Source organism: Molothrus ater, chromosome 10 (genome assembly GCF_012460135.2).
Source record: "Molothrus ater isolate BHLD 08-10-18 breed brown headed cowbird chromosome 10, BPBGC_Mater_1.1, whole genome shotgun sequence".
NCBI classification, from domain to species: Eukaryota; Metazoa; Chordata; class Aves; order Passeriformes; family Icteridae; genus Molothrus; species Molothrus ater.
Window position 1 is genome coordinate 15,065,437 of NC_050487.2, and position 19,159 is coordinate 15,084,595.

At 46.6% G+C, this 19,159-nt stretch overlaps 1 protein-coding gene across 1 annotated transcript in view; it reads right to left on the reverse strand.

The window, feature by feature from the left end:
• TP63 (tumor protein p63) overlaps positions 1–19,159 on the reverse strand; it is a 97,730-nt gene that overhangs the window by 58,404 nt on the left and 20,167 nt on the right. The window lies entirely within an intron of this gene.

Below are 19,159 nucleotides of genomic sequence, written 5' to 3' on the forward strand. Positions count from 1 at the left end.
TCAAGAGGCGTTGGAGGCAGTGCCAGAAAAATAACAGGGTTTAACAATGTCTAGCACAAATCCATCGGTGCAAGAGCTCCTTTCTGAAGCGTTTCCAGATTTTTTTTTCAGTGGGAACATTTTGTAAATAGAATTTAAAATTTGCCTTGAGCCAGGCAACACCCGCTTTTATTCAGCCCTCCACGATAATGAAATAAGTAGTTTCTCCACTAGTTATAACTAATGCCTTCCAGAGGAAAAAGTGCAAAGCAAATGGTTTACACCCTCTCACATCCCACATCCACAACTTTCCTGTTGCAGATGCCATGTCTTCTTCATAGATCTACTGAAGCTTCTGTCTCACAGTAAACAGAGCTGCAACTGGAAATAAACCCTTCCACAGAGTTTATGCCTTCCACAAGGCGTAACTTGACAAATGCAGACAAAAAGGTTGCCACCAGATGGGCTGAAACACAAGGTAGGAAAAGTTTCTTTCTGGTGTTTCTCTATGCCCAAGGAGAAAAAAAAAAGCTATTTCACTCAACTTAAAGTCATTAGATCATTATTTAAAACAAAGCAGGTAAAAGAAAGAAAAATAGCTCCTGAGGGAGCTAGGCAATAGCATAACTGGGCTCATGTTGGAAGAAATCAGAGAAATCGGGTGTTGGTGACACCGAAGATTCAAGTCAGACCAATAAAAATAACTAGTCAAAAGAGCAATTCTAGTCCCCAAGGAAAAAACATTACCAGACTATGGAGATTATATATATATATACACACACACATATATAGGAATAATTTCATCCTGTCTCAACCAATGTCAACTCACAGCAAAGAAAATGGATCATCTGTTGCAACCACTTCAAAATGTAAAACATCCTGACCACACTGCAATGGCAGCTCTTTTTCATCTCTCATACTGAAAAACTGTATTTTCTTACTAGAAAATACTTAGTATTATTTTTTTTGCCAAATGAAACAAGAAACTGAGAAGATCATCTGTCCCTGATTTCATAGTGCTTACTAATCTTTCTTTTGACCATGGAAAATTGTAAAACGGAGCTGCCATTTCCAATCTGATCTCAAGTGCGATTACATGACTGCACAAACCCCAGAGCATGTACGTAACCGAGCAGTACCAACACTTCACACACAGCCAGACTGCCCTGATTTCTGCACAACTACTGCACAGTTAAAGCAGTGCAGATGGTCAAATGTCAGCAGGTTTCATTTCTGTGTGATAAAGCACACGTTTTATTTTTTCCATCCACATGCAGGTTACAATCTGCTGAGGTCTCGTCCCTCCACCTAAACAAGGAGAGGATTTCTCCAGGCAAAATCCTCAACTTGTTGCTCAGCATGGTGGTCATATTACCTGTACTACCACAGGAGATTTTTGGTACCCTAGGACAGAACAAAAGGCCATCCATGGCATGACAAACCTGCTGCAGCGAGGGGTGGATCTTTACTGGAAGCATACTCAACTCTTGCCCTTCCCTGTGTTTTTCCTGCAGCGCGATCCCCTTGTTTCAGCCAGGAGGGAGGTGGGCACACGGCAAGAGACAGGTCTCAGCTTCCCACTACCCATCTCTCTGCTCTACTTAACCCTCTTCCCTGGCAAACCCAAACAGGGCAGTAGCATCCATTTAATCTCTCCAAACAAAATATCAACTCATTTCCAACCTTCAGCTTTTCCACCTCAGATTAAACCTTTGCAACTGGAATGCAGTTTGAAAATGTCTTGGAAAAAAAGAGAACCTGGCTATATAGGGCTTCTACAATCTTGCAGAAGACCTCTGCAGCTCAGGGATAAAACTATGCCTCTCAAGCCTGCACAGATGTCACCACATCACAAAAACTTTAATCCCCTAAGTGCAATTACAGCAAAATTGAAGGATGAATGCACAAGAAGCGTAGCTGGAATTGCAGGGATACCATCATGAAACACAACCTCCAATGCATCTCCCTATTTCTTGCTCCTAATGACAGATTGTGCCCAAAGATGCAGGGTGTTGATACCATTTAAATAAAGAGAGGCCACTGGAAGGCATGGAACTCACATCTGAATCCTGCACATCTCAGGAGGAGATTTCCTTCCCCAGGGATTGGGAATTGCTTGCCTGCTCAGAACTAGCAAAACTCCAAGACAGCATCACAAATAGGAAAGCAGGAGAGAGAGTCATGTTTAGCCAAAGCCTTCTGCCTTGAGAAAAAAATTAGGCTTTATACAGCATCTATCCAAGTGTTTTCATCTTGGGGTAGGACAAGATGTGGGGTTCAGAGGGTAATGCACAGATAATCCTTTCCTCCTGTTATCTCCAGGAAGGAAGCAGGTGGGCTGCTCTTCTGGGCAGCAACCAGGCAGCATCTCTCAGAGATTGCTTCCTTTACCCCACGTTTGGCTGAGGGCCACAGAGAAGGGGCAGCAAGCGGGAAAGAGCACTGTGAAATGACAACTATGCCATGTGGCAAAATCAGCCAAGGAAAGCCATGGCTTTGTCCTCTGGTAGTTCTCAGCCAAATCCAAGTTGACAACAAGCATGATAAATCCTGGACACACTTTTACTGCACACAAATGAAGCTGATGTTCAAAATACTAGTTATATCTCAACCCTCAGAGTCTTTAACCTTAAACTAAGGTTTGCTGAACTGCTCTTACAAAGAAAAGGCTCACACCCAGGGCACTGCAGCTCAAACACACACTAGTGAATTTTTATTTAAAAGCTAGGAGGGAAAAGAAAAAGAAACCAAAAATGCTCCCTTCTGAAGAGGCTATCCTAACCCTCAAAGATATTTGCAGTCATATATATGTAGCTCTTCTTAATTTTCAGCGTGAAGGAATGCTGCCAAAAACCCATAAAGCAGGGCACAAGTTCTTTTGGTATAAAACTAGTTTCCCCCCCACCCCTCCCAAAACGACGATAAAAATCTTAACGGAAAGAGATTCTTTAATTTGTCTCCCACAAAGAGCAGGAAGATCTTTGGGAAGGATGATGGATATAATCAAAAGTCATGGCACATATTTCTTATCAGTGCTTGAACAAGATGTGTTTATTCTTTTGGCAATGATTTAATTTGATTTTAGCAAGCACTCCAAACTCTGCATCATCACTCAGTCAAACTGCAGAGGAACCCAGAGTCTCTAAAGGGAATCTCTATTGCTCTCATCTCCCCTCACAAGGACACAGGAAACTTGGACAACTTGCAGGTTCTCTCCTTCACACCCAAATTTTGTCCATGCTTCCTCACAAACGTTTGTACACAACACAAAGTTCCACATGTGAAGATGAGGCAGGAAGACACAACAACATCCAAAGGGTTCCTATTCATCAGTACCTCACCATCCTATTAATAACCACCTAAAGTCTCTCTCCTTTTCACATCTCCTACTCATAAGCACACAAGAACAGATCTCCAGGGTCATCAAGTCCAGTGCTCTACCAACAAAGAGCTTAATTGTTCTTACAGCTGACCCAGATCAAATACTGGGATAGATTAAGCTGAAAAAGTGGTTCAAACAGGTTCCACCTCCAGCCTCCCAGGGCTGTGATTCACTTTAACACCCTTCTCCCCTCTCTCAGCTTTTCCCAGGCAGATTTGACCCATTTGGAAGGAACCCATCTGACCGTGGTGTTGGGCACGCCGCTCGCAGGCACGGGCGGCCCAGGGCCGTGGGCGATGGCGCGAGCTCGCTGCCCCGGCCACACAGCCTGCACTGGGGCTTGTGCAAGGGTGCAAGGGCTCGTTCCCAGGCTGGGAATGCATTCCCAGGGCTGAAGGCACCACACAGCCTTCAGCATCTGCCAGTACGCAACCAACATCCTGGGGTGGCTGGGCACAGCACCCCAAGAAACGGGCTTGGGATGAGAGAGGAATCCCTGCTCTTCATCTTCAAACTTGATTTTAATACAGGGGAAATCATTTCCTTCCCATAAATGAGGTCCATTTCTAAATGCAGAAGCTAGCCGATACTAAGTCTTTCATGAGTTGGTACGTCTCCCTTGTGACCAACCCAGCAACAGCTCTAAAATCTGAACTGCAATTACCAGAGACAACAAAGTGCTGCTTCTATTTGCACACTGAGAACTTTTTTTCTTCTTTTCTAAGGAAATCATGCCAAAGTCTACTTCTTGTTTGCGAGCTTAAGATGGGTGAGGTTCATCATCACCAATATATTTTAATTGAGCATTAACAAGTCTCCCTCTCTTTTGAGACAAGTCATTAGCGAGGCTGCTCTTCCTCAGAAATGAAGCCAAGTCAATGCTAATGGGGTTTGCCTTCCCCAGAGTACAATGCTTCACTGGATGAACAAAGTCAGTGCACCTTGCTCAAATCCAAGGAGGTAAGAGGGAGAGTGGGGGAGGAAAAAAAAATTAGAGCTAAAGACTTTTAAAAAACCTCCCCTGACAGCAACAGCGACGAGTGGCATTACAGCAGAGCGAGAACGCTCCTGAGCGCATTGCTCCTGACAGATGAGCCCAGCCAGTCAACCATAGGGACTCCACAGCCCCACTGCTGCTATTCAGCGAAAGTTGATCAGATAGCAGCGGACAAATAACACCAAGCAAACACTCCAAGAAGTGCTCTCTCCACATTTAAGAGTTTATAATTAACCCAGTTAAAAAAACAAAAGTCACCCATTTGGGTCTCGGGCATGGAGGCAGCAGAGGAAGCCGGTGCGCGCACACGGGGGTTTGGGCTCCCTGCAGACAGGGACGGGGAGAGCACGCTGGTTTCAGTTTACCTCTCGCTCTCCCCGAGTCACAGACCCGCCATCCCAGCCGTGCAAGCCCTGAGTAAACCTTTGACAGACTTCTCCTCACCACCTGCCTCATCTCCTAGCTATGCTCTCAGCCTTTCAATTTCTATTTTGTTTTCTCTCCCAAGTGGCTGAGGTTCTGTCTGCTTTGGGGCTCGTACCCCGTGCCCTCCACTTGAAGCCTTTTCTTGAGGAATATACACACACGCGCACACACACACACAGAGCTTTGGCCGCTTTGCCACTCTGGCAAGTGTCAACACAGCTGCTGTCTCCGCTGGAATGTAAACCAATATTGTTGTTAGATCTCCCTCAACCCCTGGTAACTTCCTCCAAGATTTGCACAGCGTGTGGCAATCCTCTCCGCTGCCACCTTACGAAGCATCGACCCAAGCTGGTTAAAAGCAATTAAAAAAATAATTTTTAAAAATGAAATCAAAGCTGCACCTGAAGTTTGTGTCCCATGCACGCTCATGAAGTGCAGAGAGCTGTAGAGAGTAAAATGCACCTATTGTACACGCATTTATCCTTATATAATATACTTCTACAAACACCCTGTGTAAAATACCTTGCTGCTGCAAGTTATGAGGCAAGGTATTAACAGCACTGAGTAACAGAGGTGTTGGTGCAGACGCTAACGCAGCATTTGCAGCGGAGGACCTTTGTTTGCATATTATTTTGCTTTGAAAAGTAACCTAAGAAGGGATTTTTAACACATTTTTAGTTATTTCCTAGATACCATCCACTTGAAACCACAAGCAGTAATTTTGGCAATAAAAGACTCATAAAAGAGTTATAATGCAGACAACACAGCTAGTATTCAGACTGCTATAGGAATGCAATCTGTGTGCATTGCCCACCATAAAAACTGCCTTGCTTCTCCAATGAAAGAAAATTATGTTGGCTGATCAGGCTTCCCAAAACAAATTTGCTGCCCCAAATGTAAAGATTTGAAGTTCGCTCTCATTTAGATATTTAGCCCAACAAACTCTGCTTCCCATTGTAAAATGCAAAAGTCTCACAAAAACAAGTGTATATTCTGCACCTAACTTCTGGGGTGAAGAAATTGCACGTATTCACTAAAAATAAAAATACATTAGCGATATCACAGCTGAAACCTAGAGTCCTTACCTCGCTATACTGGGACTGGGCATTGTTTTCCAGGTACAACATGTTAGCAGTCAAATTGATCAACGCTGCTGTTCTTTCTTCTGGCTCCAGGATTTTGACAAACACCTCCCACCCCCTAGAAGACCCTAAAAATATGGGATGCTACTGTGGAGATAACAGGACTCAGAGTGTGCCTCTCTGCATAATTGAAGTTTCCCTTATATACCTAAGTATAGGCAAGGAGGAGGAGGTGGGGCTCTCCTGCCTTACCTGTCCAATCTGTCAAAGTGCCACCTGGAGTCCTCCACTCCAATGGAGAGAGGCCTCTCCCAGCTCATTAAGTAGTTAGAATTCCTTATCACCAATCTCTAAAAAGCAAAGGGAAGGGAAGGGAAGGGGGGGGGGGGGGGGGGATGGCCAAAAAAAGAGAAAAGAAAAAAAGAAAGACAGGCAGGGAAAAGAAAGGAAACAATAACTTTCCCCTGCCACTTTTCTACAAGTTTAGGAACTCAAAAGAGAGCTATGGAATTGCTCTAAAGGAGCTGCTCCAAGAAACTTCTCCTATTTATTTACTACAAAGATTCCAGGGCTGTTTTTTTCCAGGCACAGGCTTTGCTGCTACCGAGAACCTAAATATTCACGAAGGGATCGAGACCAACACCAGTGGTACAGTAATGCAGCCGAGCATTTGGCTGCTGCTGTGTGCAGATTTGGGACAAAAGCCCCAAGGACCTTTCTGAGAATCAATCACTGGTTCCATGCACCATAATCCAGCTACATTCTCTGTCACCTGTGTGCTCCCATCCACACTCACTGCCAACAGGTCCTGTGTTTGCAGGGCATCACTCCAGCTACATTTTTTCCGCTCCTCTGCGGTTGCTTCGAACTTGCATCATGATTTAAAAACAAGTTAAAAAAAAACAAAACAACCCAACCCATCCAAAGGGATTCACGGTATTAAATTAATATATGGGACAAGTCTTCAGGTGCCACTCAGTAAAAAGCACCTGGACAGGATGCCCACGGCAAACTTTCCAAAAGATAGGAAGAGCACTTAGCCGAGATCTGCAGGAGAGATCCCCACTGTGATTTTACTCTGGACAAGCAGACAAGCCTCCTGTCCTGCCCTGGTGTCCCCCGGAGCGGGGGTGCCGGGGTGCGAGCTCAGCGCTGCGCTGGCGGCACCCGAGCCCCGTGAGGATCGGCCGGGCGAGCGGGATGCGCGGCAGAACAAAGGCGGCTGCTCCCGGAGCGCCACCGAGCCAGGCGAAACAGAACACCTTTCCACAGGGCTGGGGAGGGGGGAGAGAGGAAACCAAACATCCAGATCAGAGCGCGGCCCAGCATAATGACAGCGCTCCCAACTTTATCTGAGGACCGGTGCTCCCGCAGGGCTCTGCCGAAAGGCAAAGCACGGACTGCCAGCGCTGCCAGGGAACACCGAGCCTCGCTGCGGGCGGCGAGAGAGCGACCACAGGGGCTTTGCAAGGAGGGACAAGGGTCCTGGGGAGGGCTGCCACCCACACACAGCCTCAGCACCTCCCCGCTTCTGCCCGGAGCGGCTGCTGCTCCTGCCACGCCTGGCCCCGGGCATCATTTAACCCCGGCTTCCCCGGGCGCGCAGCGAGGGACTGGGGCTCGGGGAGATGGAAGCGGGCAGGCGGTGCTGCTCACGGGGCTCGGGGGAGATGGAAGCGATTTGGAGCAGGCTGTGCTGCTCACGGGGCTGGCGGCCCCTGGACTGCCTTCCCAGCACACGGCAGCTCTGCAAATTAAAGGACATGGCAAGCGCACCAGGCTGGAGCGGCCAGCACATTCCTAAGGCTGCCACTAATAAAACGGGGCAAAACCATCTTCAGGCAGGAAGCGAAACAAGAACACAGAGCAGAGGATTACAATGTACCCCCCTTCCCCTGCAGCAGCCCCTTGCCACAAGAATCAGGGGTCTGATGTAGCTCTCACCCTGCAAGCACAGCTCACGGGAGCTGCTGGGTGCAAGCAAAAGGTTGGAAGCATTTCCAGCGCACCTTCCCAACTCCTCCTCACCGAGCACAGTGCAAGGAGGCACTTCCCAGAACAGGCTGCAGAGAGGAGCACTGAGCGCTCCTGACCTACCAGGACCAGCAATATCCCAGCTCGGGTCGGGGCCACCTGAGCTTCACACACACCTTCAGTGCTCCTGAGCTACCAGCAAGAGCTGCCGAGCACACAGCCAGTTTCCCACAGCACAGGAACAGCTCAACAGACCACTGCCAGGGCCCCTTGCCCTCCTCTCCATCTTCTCCAGCACCACCTGAGACCAGGGACTGTGCCCAATGTACTTATCTGATCTCACCTGGGATGGGCACAAGCCAAAAAGCCACACCAGTGCTAATGTGGAGATCCAGGTAAAGTTTGCAGGGAGCAGCCACAGCACCGTTAGCCAAACTGGGACACTTTGCAGCACCACTGCAAAGCTAACACAGAGCTGGACATGAAGCAAGAATTCATGTCACCCATGGATCTTCTGTTGTCTAACAGTGAGGATACATTAAGCCATGCTCCAATGACCATTTTGATCCCTAAATATTGTCAAGTTTTTTCATATTGGCCCATGAGTTCAAAAACTGTGGAGGGGAAGGAGAGAGCAGGAAAAGGTACATAAATCTCCCAACCTCAGCAGGTCATTGTAAAATCCTCTTTCATAGCTATGCTCTGAAACTCAGAAGATCCTCCTTTTCCAGGTCATTAATGCAGCATTGTTGTATGAGGTATCTGCCATCTTCTGCCCCACAGGTGGCTGTGGGTGAAGCAACACCCAGATACAGAGAGATATGTGGAAGTTTATCCAAAGAGATCTGCATGTCAAACACGAGGAGAGGTGTATATAGCATGAATAAATTGACATGTCAGCACAAATACCTGCCCTCTGTACACACAGCCCCAACCTGGCTCGGTGTTTCAGATGCATTACCCTGTGCGGTCACCTTGAATCAGATGCTGGACAAGTGGCTTTTTGCAAATCCACCATCCACAAAGGACACAAAAAAGGACACCACCACACCAGCAGGGGTGGCAGGAGGTAACAGAGCAGGCACCAGACACTGTGCCCACCAATGCTGCTACAGCCAGGCACAGGTGTGTCTCTCTCATCACCCCAGGGACCCAACCTTTGTTTCACTGGCTTCAGATCTAAATGCACTCTCCTCCTAAGATGCTCTCCTGGCTGGTGCCATCCTCTGGATATTCACACTGGCACCAGTGAAAAGTAAAGCTTGAACCTTTCTACCTTATCATGAAGAAGAAAAATTCCCAGACCCTACTTGATTCTCTCCTTTTGCAGGTACAAAATTTTCATACAGATGAACCTACAACAACCTAATGGTGGCCAGGCAGCATCTCTTTGGGGTTCTCAGAGGAAAACTTGATTTCCTGAAATATCATATGGTTAAATGGCTGAGTCATAAAAAAAAAAGGCCACCCCCACCCTCCTCACACTGCACACTCACTTTTCAGCTCTGGGACAGCGATAGTCATAATTTGTCTGAGTCTTCTGGACAGCTCTGCAAGGGAATCATCAACTGTAACGGTCTGAAGTCATGGCAAGACAATCTTTGTAAACAGAGATTATGCCTTATCATACCAATTAGCCTAATCAGAAAAAGCAAACAGATTCAGGCAAAGGCCCTCCTTTCACACATTTGTAAGAATGACTGCACACTGAGGGCAGATGAACAAGGTTTAACTCTGCTTTTAGAGTCCAACAAGCTCTCCCCCACCCCAAACAGGAAAAGAATAAAGTAGAAAACAAAGAAAACAGTGTCAAGAGAAGAGCCTGGCACTTATGCTCTGGATGCTTAGTTGGATTGAAATTAAAAAAGTAGCTCAGCCTCAGGAAAGGAAGTCTTAAAGTAATTTACCTCCAATACTGTAGGAAACTAAAAATAATAATTGCTAGTTAGATTTGAAAGTTTTAGCTGCAACCCTCCCAGGTCTGACTCAGATATTCTAGAAAGCTTCTGGCAATGCTTTGTGGCTCCTGCTGGTATGCCGAAGAACAAAATAAAATGCAAACAAGACCCCTAAGTTTCCAAAACGAGCTGTTGGCCAAGTCAAACTGCTGATTCAGAGTCTTTGTTTGAATGCTTTTCCCGTGCTCTTACATGGCTCATCCCAGCTCCTCTCACCAGTACCATGGGCAAGTTCTCAATAACCCTCTCCGGTCCCAAGGTAAGTGCACAAAATGTGACGATTAAAAATGTCATTATCACAACTGCAGTGTTAATTGGAGATTGTGTAATTTCTTGTAGAAGGGGGGTGTGTGCATGCACACCTGCCTGCGTGTTAGGCAGTTCATGCAGAATTTCCTGCAGATCAAATGAAAAAAATCTGCTCAGACCTCTCCACTCATATAAAAATAGCATCTGGATCGAGTGCGTCACCACAGACTGTGACATTCACTTAACTCAGAAATGTTTACAAATTAGGATGGAGATAACAGGAGGAGGAGGGAAAAAATAGAACATAGTTTTTGGAGGATTTTTTTTCTGTTACCTCTGAGTAACTGCTGAATGCTTGAAAAACAAGCCTCTGCCAATTGGCTTTGACAGCTTTTCCAGTGCAGATCTTGCAGGGACAGATGTGTACTCTGCGATAGCAGGAAGCCAGGTTAAAAAGCCAAAAGAAAATACTTTCAAAGGAAAAAGCAAAAATCAACCCGCCTTCTTGAAAAGTCATGCAGAGCTGATCTTCATTGCTCAAACCACAAGGAAGAGAGGGAAAAACAATGTGGTCCCTGAAACAGGGACTTTCCTCTTTTTTGTTTTTAATCTAACCATTTATGGCTAGACAGAACAAATAAAAAGAGATGAGGTATAAAAGACAGCATCCTACTGGCTGCAGCCTTGTGTGCATCCCAGCACCGCATGGAACTCCACACACAAGAGAGGGACCAGGCACCCCCAGCTCTCAGAGAAACCTCTCTGTGCACCTGGGAGCACAAATTCAAACCTCCTTGTTCCTCACCACTGACCCAGGGACAGGTCTGAAGTACAGAAATTTCTTTGAAATGCACTCAAATGTACAAACCTTCACATTAGAAACACGCCCTGTCTGCAAGTGTTTAGTACTGAGGATCAATCCCTTCTTCCAAGGACTCCTAACTGCATTTTTCTCCACATTTTAAAAGGGCAGGGTAAAAGGCAGGAGGAGAGCCCAGCTCCTAGCTCTGCCCATGGTGCAGGCTGGCTTCTCCTTCCCAAGGAACATGCCCTCCCCAAGGCAATCCCTGTCACAACAGCCCTGCCCTCCGACCCTGGGTAAACATCTGCGCACGCTGCTTATTTGAGCTCCTACAGTCTCGTTATCTCCCCCAGAATACCCCTAGGGCTAATTAGAGACTTAATGGCATCATGTCAAGAGATAACGCTAGGTGGTGGGGGAGCAGGGAGAGGGAAGGTGGAAAGGAATTGTGAAACAAAACCAGTTCCCTTCACAACCACTGTGCAATATTGGTTTAGGAAGGGCTCACGCAGCCCCTGGGCCTCTGCCCTCGGGCTGCTGAGCTCCATTTAATGAGAGAGAGCAAGACACTCCTCCGGAGAGATTCAGCTCTCCAGCCAAGGTGATGCAAGGTCCCCACACCTTCCTCACTGTCTGCACAACCAAAAAGCCTGTAACCCCATCAAGGGTCATTCCCACCCACGTGCCAGCAGTGACTGCCCTCCCACAGCTGGGGTATGACATAGGAGGCAGACAAAGCATACAGCTCATTTATCAAAAAGTGTTTCTGCTTATCTGTGGCACACATTTTATCTAATTTTCTTACTTTTACTGTACCCTAGTGATTATTTTTAAAGGAATTTGCTTTCACTATGGAAGCTTAGAGGTAAAACCATATGGATACATATCTTGACAAGGCAGCACATAAGCTTACAAAACTACCAGCCAGCAGATAATTTCACACTGATGAATGCAAACCCATGGGTCAGTAGACACTCATGCATGTAGATGTGTCCAGGGGACTCTGGGGGCTCAAGCCAGGGCAGCTCTTTGGTTGGAGCAACAACCCTCAACACTCAAACTGCATTTTTGCCTCACAAGGATCTCTGCATGCTCAGCACAGTATAATTTACCACCCCAAACCCTCCATATTTATAAAATATTTTTCAAAAGTTAAGAGAGAGGAAGTTACACAAGAAAATTCATGAAAATTGATCCTAATTGGCATAAACAGTCCCATCCCTCCAGCTGGAGACAGGACAGGGTCATGGCACAAACCTACATCCCCAGAGACCAAGCACTTCAGCCAGGGAAAGGGAGAAGGAGATAGCAACAGATTACAGAGCTTTTGTTTTCACTCAGAGAAAGGAGCAACTGTTGACAGACCAGGGCAGTTCTTGCACAAGCAGATGAGGGGAAAGTCCCTTATCTTCTATAAACTACAGACAGGTCTCCTGAAATGCACAACTGTTTCTAACTGCACAACCACAGCAGCTCCTTCTAACCAGCCTCTGCTCTGCTGCCAACTCCCTCCCACCCAAGCACTTTTACAATAATCCAGTATTTAAAAGAAAGTTACCACTTAGCAATAATTCAAGAAGAGTCTTCCAAATGCCTGGTTACACTCTGACCCGGCAACCCATGGCAATTCACAGTTCTCCTATTAAAACATCACTGTTATCCAATATTGCCCAGGTGCTCTGGAGTGCAACACACTTCCCAAGGCAGGAAGCCTAGAAGTCTGCTTATGCCTTTTTTTCCTATGAAGAAATGCTGCATTTTGCAGTGCTGCTCTTCCCCAGAAGATTGATCATTTTTGCTTCAGACTTGTTTAATTTTAATCCAGTCTGGATATCACCATGAGGTCCACTATACCCATCCATGCTCTCAAGGAGGAATAAAAGTGCTTCAGAGTACCTTTTCCTTCTATTTAAACAGGCTGGAGATAGAAGTCCACACTTTTTAGAGTGACAGTTATATTTGTTACTGAAAACTCCTTTGATCTCTTATTAATCTCTGCAAATTCAGCTGCTGATTAAAGAAGAGTTCAGTCAGCAGTGAGCAAATGAACCCAGGCCACAAACCACTCCTTCAATCCACGCTTCACAGAGACAGATTTAATTTTTTGTGACTGCCTGACAATTCATTCCCTCATTAATTTCAGCGCTATCAAATCAGTGACAGTGAAGTGGAAAGCAGATGGTAGAAATTCATTCAGTAGAAAACATTACCTAGTCCAAAAGTTTCCTCGTGAAATATTGGAGGGAAAAAATAATAGTCATTAAGAGGACTGTGGGCAGAATCTGCACAACCACAAAGCAACTTATACAGTGAGACTTTGGATGCCTGAGACTCTCTTCAAAGCAAGAATCCCAATTAATGCAAGAGAGAACTTTTTAAACAAAAGCTACACCCCACAGCTGGCTGCAGCACAGACACTTGGCTGTGCTGGACAAGGAAGGGGAGCAGGACACTCCCAGGGCTGTGCTCCAGGGTTGTCTCAGCCTGGAAGGAGAAACCCCTCCCTGGCATGGTCAGCTCTGCAGCTGGAAACAGCACTGTGAGGTGCTTCCCATCCTCTACTCACCTCACCCCACAAAGAGGGGCACCATAAAGCTTTCTTTTGGGCTGGACATGGACAGCTCAATTCATCACCCTTCCAGCTAACAAGAGAAAAGGACCTTATTTCTTCTACACACAATCTGGTTCATAATAAAAAAAAAAACAACCCAACAAAAATAACAAAAAACCAAACAAAACATCCAGAGGAAGGTGAATTCTGGGGAAAAAAAGAGGATCCTATCACCTAGATAGAAACAATGAGTGAAGCTCCCATCAAGACAGCATAAGCCTTAAACATTCTCCAGAGGAAAAAGTGCCTACAATCTATTGTTTCAAGATCAAGATGCCTTTTAATTAGGAGGTGTTTGTGCAGACCTTTTAAAGATGTAAAATAAGCATTAACACATTATTGCTCCAAACTTGCTCAAGGAGCACATGTAGCACCATGGAAACCTTTGGAGGCAGGCCTAGCCGCTTGAGGAAGATGTTTTCTGAAGTGACTGCTTCTTTTGTTTGGAGGCATTTGCATATAGGCAGAGGACTCCAGTTACCACACTCTTCCACATCAGGTGTTCATAGCACTAGAGCTGGGGAGTCAAAGCCACACCTCCTGAAACACCCCATTTCACTGTGACAAACCCTGTAGGTGTGTGCTTTTCAGCTTAAAATTAGTTTATTCCTTCCCAAGACGAATGTACAGCAAGATGCTGAAAAGGAAGAAATATTTAACAGAATTTTAAATATGCTTCTAAAATGATCCTGCAGCACACAGATCACCCATTAGTTTTCTTCAGTACCACCGAGAATCCTGGGAGGTGAAAATAAAAACAAAACACTTGGTTTAAGGATCCAACTCACAACTGGCGACATTCCTCCAAGAAGAAACATACCCATCCCTGGTCTGCAGCCAGAACTAGGGCCAAATAGCACAGGAAAGGGAAATAGGGAAAAATTATTTTAAAGAAACATAAATATGTCTTTAGAGCCCTGCTAGACACAAGACAAGGGAAGTTTTCAGACTCTGATTAAACTGAACATACAGATACATTCTTTACATTCATTCTTATCTGAAAGAACTGACCATTTCTAGATCTGGATCTGCAGCCCTAAATGTGATGTTTAGATCATTTAGAGGGACCTATGAAGCAGAAGATTAAACATCAGCAGGCTTACAAAGCCAAGCCTAAATTAAGAGAGCTTCTGAGTTCAACTGCAAACAGGAGAGGTGCTGCAGGGAAGCTTCCAATAGAATAATGCCTTTGCTCATTATGGAAATGTCTTTGCATAATCTCAACTTTCTTTGCACAGCTATGGAACGAATAAATAACCACAAAGAAGAGAAACTTGGCAAGCCTCAAACTCTCTCAAACAAAAACCAGACAGTAATAAAAGCTTTGATCACATCCCTGTGCTGTACAAAGTCCTTCCTTCCTTCTCTGCTATGGTCAGTCCTGGAATACTTAGGCACGGAAACGGATGGCCACACAAGCACTTTGCTGCACCTCCTTATCAAATCAGCCTCATCCTCCAGGTGCAAAACCATTTCCCAACAAAATGCAGGGCTGTGGCAGCTGCCAGAGCCCGTGGCAGCACACATCACGTGTTAGCCAGTCCCTGCACAGAGCACCATTCCTGCACTGCTCACCACATCAGCTCCCCTGCCCTGCTGTGGGCACACAGGGACATCCTTTCATCCCACAGTTCCACCACCCCATAACCAGCTTCCAGCTGCTTCTTCAGCCATTACCTTGCAACAAGTGCAGTTCTCTTCTCCAGACCCAGAAAAACACTTTCAAGAAGCAATTAAAATCAACAGAGTTCAGAGCCTGCACTTTAATATTAAAGCATTGGATAGAAGGCAGCAGTCGTGCAGGACAGGAGGGGGGGAGCTTTTTGTGTCTGTCCATCAGGTGCACAGCTGATCCTGACCACAGCTCCCACATGATGGGGACCAGGAATTCTGTGCATGGCCATCAAATACGAATTACTGATTTACAGGGTGCTAAGGCTGAGAGCATGCACAAGAGAGCCAGCAGCCACCTTGAGCCAGCTTGCTGGGCTGCGGCCTGAATTCCCAGGTCTTTGTATTCTGTGCAAGGCGGTTTGGTGGCACTTTCATGAGCCTACAGCAGATTAAATATGGGAAAGGTTGCTTGTTTCCATTGGGAAGCATCAGATACCAACTCTGAGATATGTCATTGGTAAAAGCACTGAGGCTGAGAGCCTCAACACCTCCATTTCCTGCACAAGATGCATCCAGTATATCTACCCTACTGTTACCTCCACCTCTCTGCATAAAGGAGAGCAGCAGAGCCACAGAGCTGAAGCTCTCAGTTTTAAAACTATGAAACACACACTGCACTTGCAAAATTTCTGCAGCTACCACGCTTGGGACACCCACAGCCCATGAAGCTGTACACCCAAACCCAGCCCTACACACACCACCATCCCCAGGGTAGAAACCCACTCCACAGGCTGCTCAGCACTGCCTGATCAAGCCACACACAGCAAATCCCCACAATTATTTGCAGAAGATGAAGGAGAACAAATAAATTAAAAAAAAAAAAAGGGAAAAAAAGGCAAGGAATTCTCTCTGCCTTTTACAGGGAGGGATGGATCCAGGTTAAGAAAACTCTGGCCAGGCAGTGTCTGGGGAGCAGGCATTCCGCTGAACTGGTTAGGCAAGGGGCTGGGGAGGGAGGACGGCTGGGCTCGCTCAGGGGCATGACAGGAAGGTATGTACAGGGGGAGGGGGATGAGCTGTTCCATCCCTGGGGACAGCACTCCAGCTCCTGCCAGCAGCGTCCCCGCGGCCCTGGCCACGCTGCTGGGGTGGTGGCAGAAGATTTACAAACTCTGCCAGCCCCTCAAATAACACTTTTACTTTACAAGGCTCTTGATGAAATCCTTAGCCCAAAGCAGCTTTGGGTCCAGACCAGCATCTCTTAGCATCAATGAGTTTGCTGGACTTTTGAGACAGGGTAAGAGAAAGCAATTTTGCACCTGGTAGAGCAGGCTGACAGCACTAAGAAGGCTCCGGGACAAGGCAGGGGTTATTGCACTGCCACACACCCACTCCTAGAGATGGATCTCCAGACCTCTCCTCCCTGATGCCCCAGGGCATTTAACCAGTCAGACACAAATATAAAATTGCTGTAACATTACCTGATTTCTAGCACTGCAGGATACAGGCTTTGCAATCAGTGTTCATCCTGAATGCAGGGAACTAGACATCACCCCACCACACCCCACAGCTGCTGGCTACATGCTTGATCAAAGGACAGGCTGGGGATCACCTTCTTTGGTGCACTTAAATGAATGGCAGGAGGCCCACAAGGACACACGTGCAACTCACCTTCCTGGCCATCTGCAGCTCCTTCCCACACCAGGGCCATGGCACAAAGTGCTCTCCACACCCACAGGGACCACCAGCCCTTCACTCCAGTTATGCAAAAAAGGCAGATCTTCGCTGGGGTTTCCCAGGCTGCCTGTGGTTCACACCAGGGGACAGGAAAGGCCACAGCTGACAGCCAGGATGGGCCACCCAGGACATTGTGAAAGAGCTGGTCACACGGCTGGGGAAGGTTGCTGACTGTCTAATGTCATACCAGAGCCAGAAACCTCTTCCTGCCCCCTTCAGATCTTTTCATCCCAAGCTAGTGCAGATCACCAGTTTCTCTTACCCCTTTCTTACACAGATGCAGAAGATTATTTCTTCCTCAAACACGTGAGTGAGAACTGCAAGGTCTCAGCAAGAGACAGGGCTACAGCCCAGATGAGAGGGGTTTCTGTGTCAGCCAGCCTTCTCCCCAAAGAACTGCATTTTCAAGGCAACGAACACAACTGATGGGTGTTCAACAGGGCAGGACTCCTGCTCATTTTCCAGCCCACTTGGGGGACAGTTTCTTCAGGCCCTGCAGCTCCTTCCCCACTACTAGTTCTGTTGTGAACAATAGAACAACACTTGGACTCCCAAACAACCAGATTTGCACTCCCAAAAGTCAAATAATAAAAGAAAAATTAAAAATCATAGGTTCTACCAACACAGCTCTTGGGCTCAAGGATGGACATCTTTTAAGACATTTCATTTGCAAGTTTCATTTTTCAGCCATAAATTACAAGAAAGTGCAAATCTTATTTTAAAAGCTGATTGGAATTGCTTTAAAGTCCACGCAAGGACAATCAACTTAAATAAACCACTCTTTCAGCTGCTCTGTGCTCATTTAAATCTCACATGGTGCTGCATTTTGGACAAAAACTGGCTTTGCTCTTTTCCTAAGACAAATGTAATACTATAAAGCACTCTGCCTTGATCTCAGTGCTCATCTCCCCGGGCCCCTCTGTTTCTGCTGCATTCCTTTGTGTTTATCTGCCCTCTTCAACCCTCTGCTGCAATCAGCTGCATGCAGCACCTCGTGTCTAGGAGTGACATGGCTGAGGTTACAGGAGAGACAGGTGCAAGGGAAGCTCGTGCCCCGGAGCCATCCAAAGGAAAAGAGAAGCTGGAGGGGAAGAGAGTTGTAAGGTATTTCAGATTAAAGCAAACACCTTGCCCCAGGCTACACATTCTCTGCCAATGAAAGCTGCAGCCGCTGCGAGCCCCAGAAACAGCAAAGCAAACACAGACTTCTCTGCAAGGGGAGTTGTCACCTGTCAGGGATGTTTGCAAATTTATAGGGAGGTGGTGGTGGTGGTAAGGGGAATAAAAAGAGCTTTCCTCATTTTAAAAGACGGGCTGTTTGCACAGGTTTGCAGTGCATATTTTGCTTTGTGAAGGCTTTTGTCCAGCATTCAACTGAGAGAAGGTGCTGTCTTCCACTGAAGACAAACTGGAACATTTATAAATGTACATACATTAATGTACTCCGAGCTGCTGCCTTTACAGTAAGGGTGAGGATGGGATGGAATTTCCCCGCTCCCCCTTCAGCTTGTCACGTCAGTGAAAAACACTTCTTTAAAAGAAGTCACCCTGCAGCCTGGCCTCTCCAGAAATGCCTCCTGCAAGGCTGGGCTCAAACTCATCATCAGCAAGAAATATTGCATAGAGAAAGCTTCTTGTCCCCTTCCCAGGCAGCGGTGCTCAGAGAGAACAAGGGGAAGGGACTTTCCATTCATGTTCCACTGCAGCACTGAGGCAGGGGGAGACTGAACAGGCCTTCAGTGAGCCCAACAGCCACCACAGGGCTCTGCAGGCAGCCTGGACAGGAGATGGGGAGGTGAGCTTGTGCTCAATGCCACAAATCTAGATTTGAGCATGGAAGGAGAAAAGTTACTGCTAATGACCTTTAAAGTGTTAGGAACTGGTTTTCAGGGGGACAGTTCAAACAGACCCTTATAGTTCACTTTGAAAATCTGAATCCCCTGTAAACATGGAGAATCTTTTGGACTATTGAAGAGACACCATTTCACTGGAGCTGTGCTCTAATAGTGGAAAAAGCCAAGATCCAGATGCTGATGGAAAGCTTGCACCCCACCAAATGCTGAATCAAAAGATAACCAGACGTGACGTAGGTCACCTCTCCTTGTGCACTTGGATTAGTTCACCACATCATCAGGCATACCTAACCTCAAAGCAACTTTTTAACCCTTTGCAACCTTACTGGAAAGGGAAGAGCACTGCAGCCTCCCCAGCAGTCACACCAGTGCAGCACTGACAGGTCAAACCTCCTGCCACCAGGGACTGCAACCAGAGTGACCCAGGAGCTCCTTCCTTGCAGACACAATCCTCCAGGTCACAAACACTACCAGGACACAGACTGCCAACACACC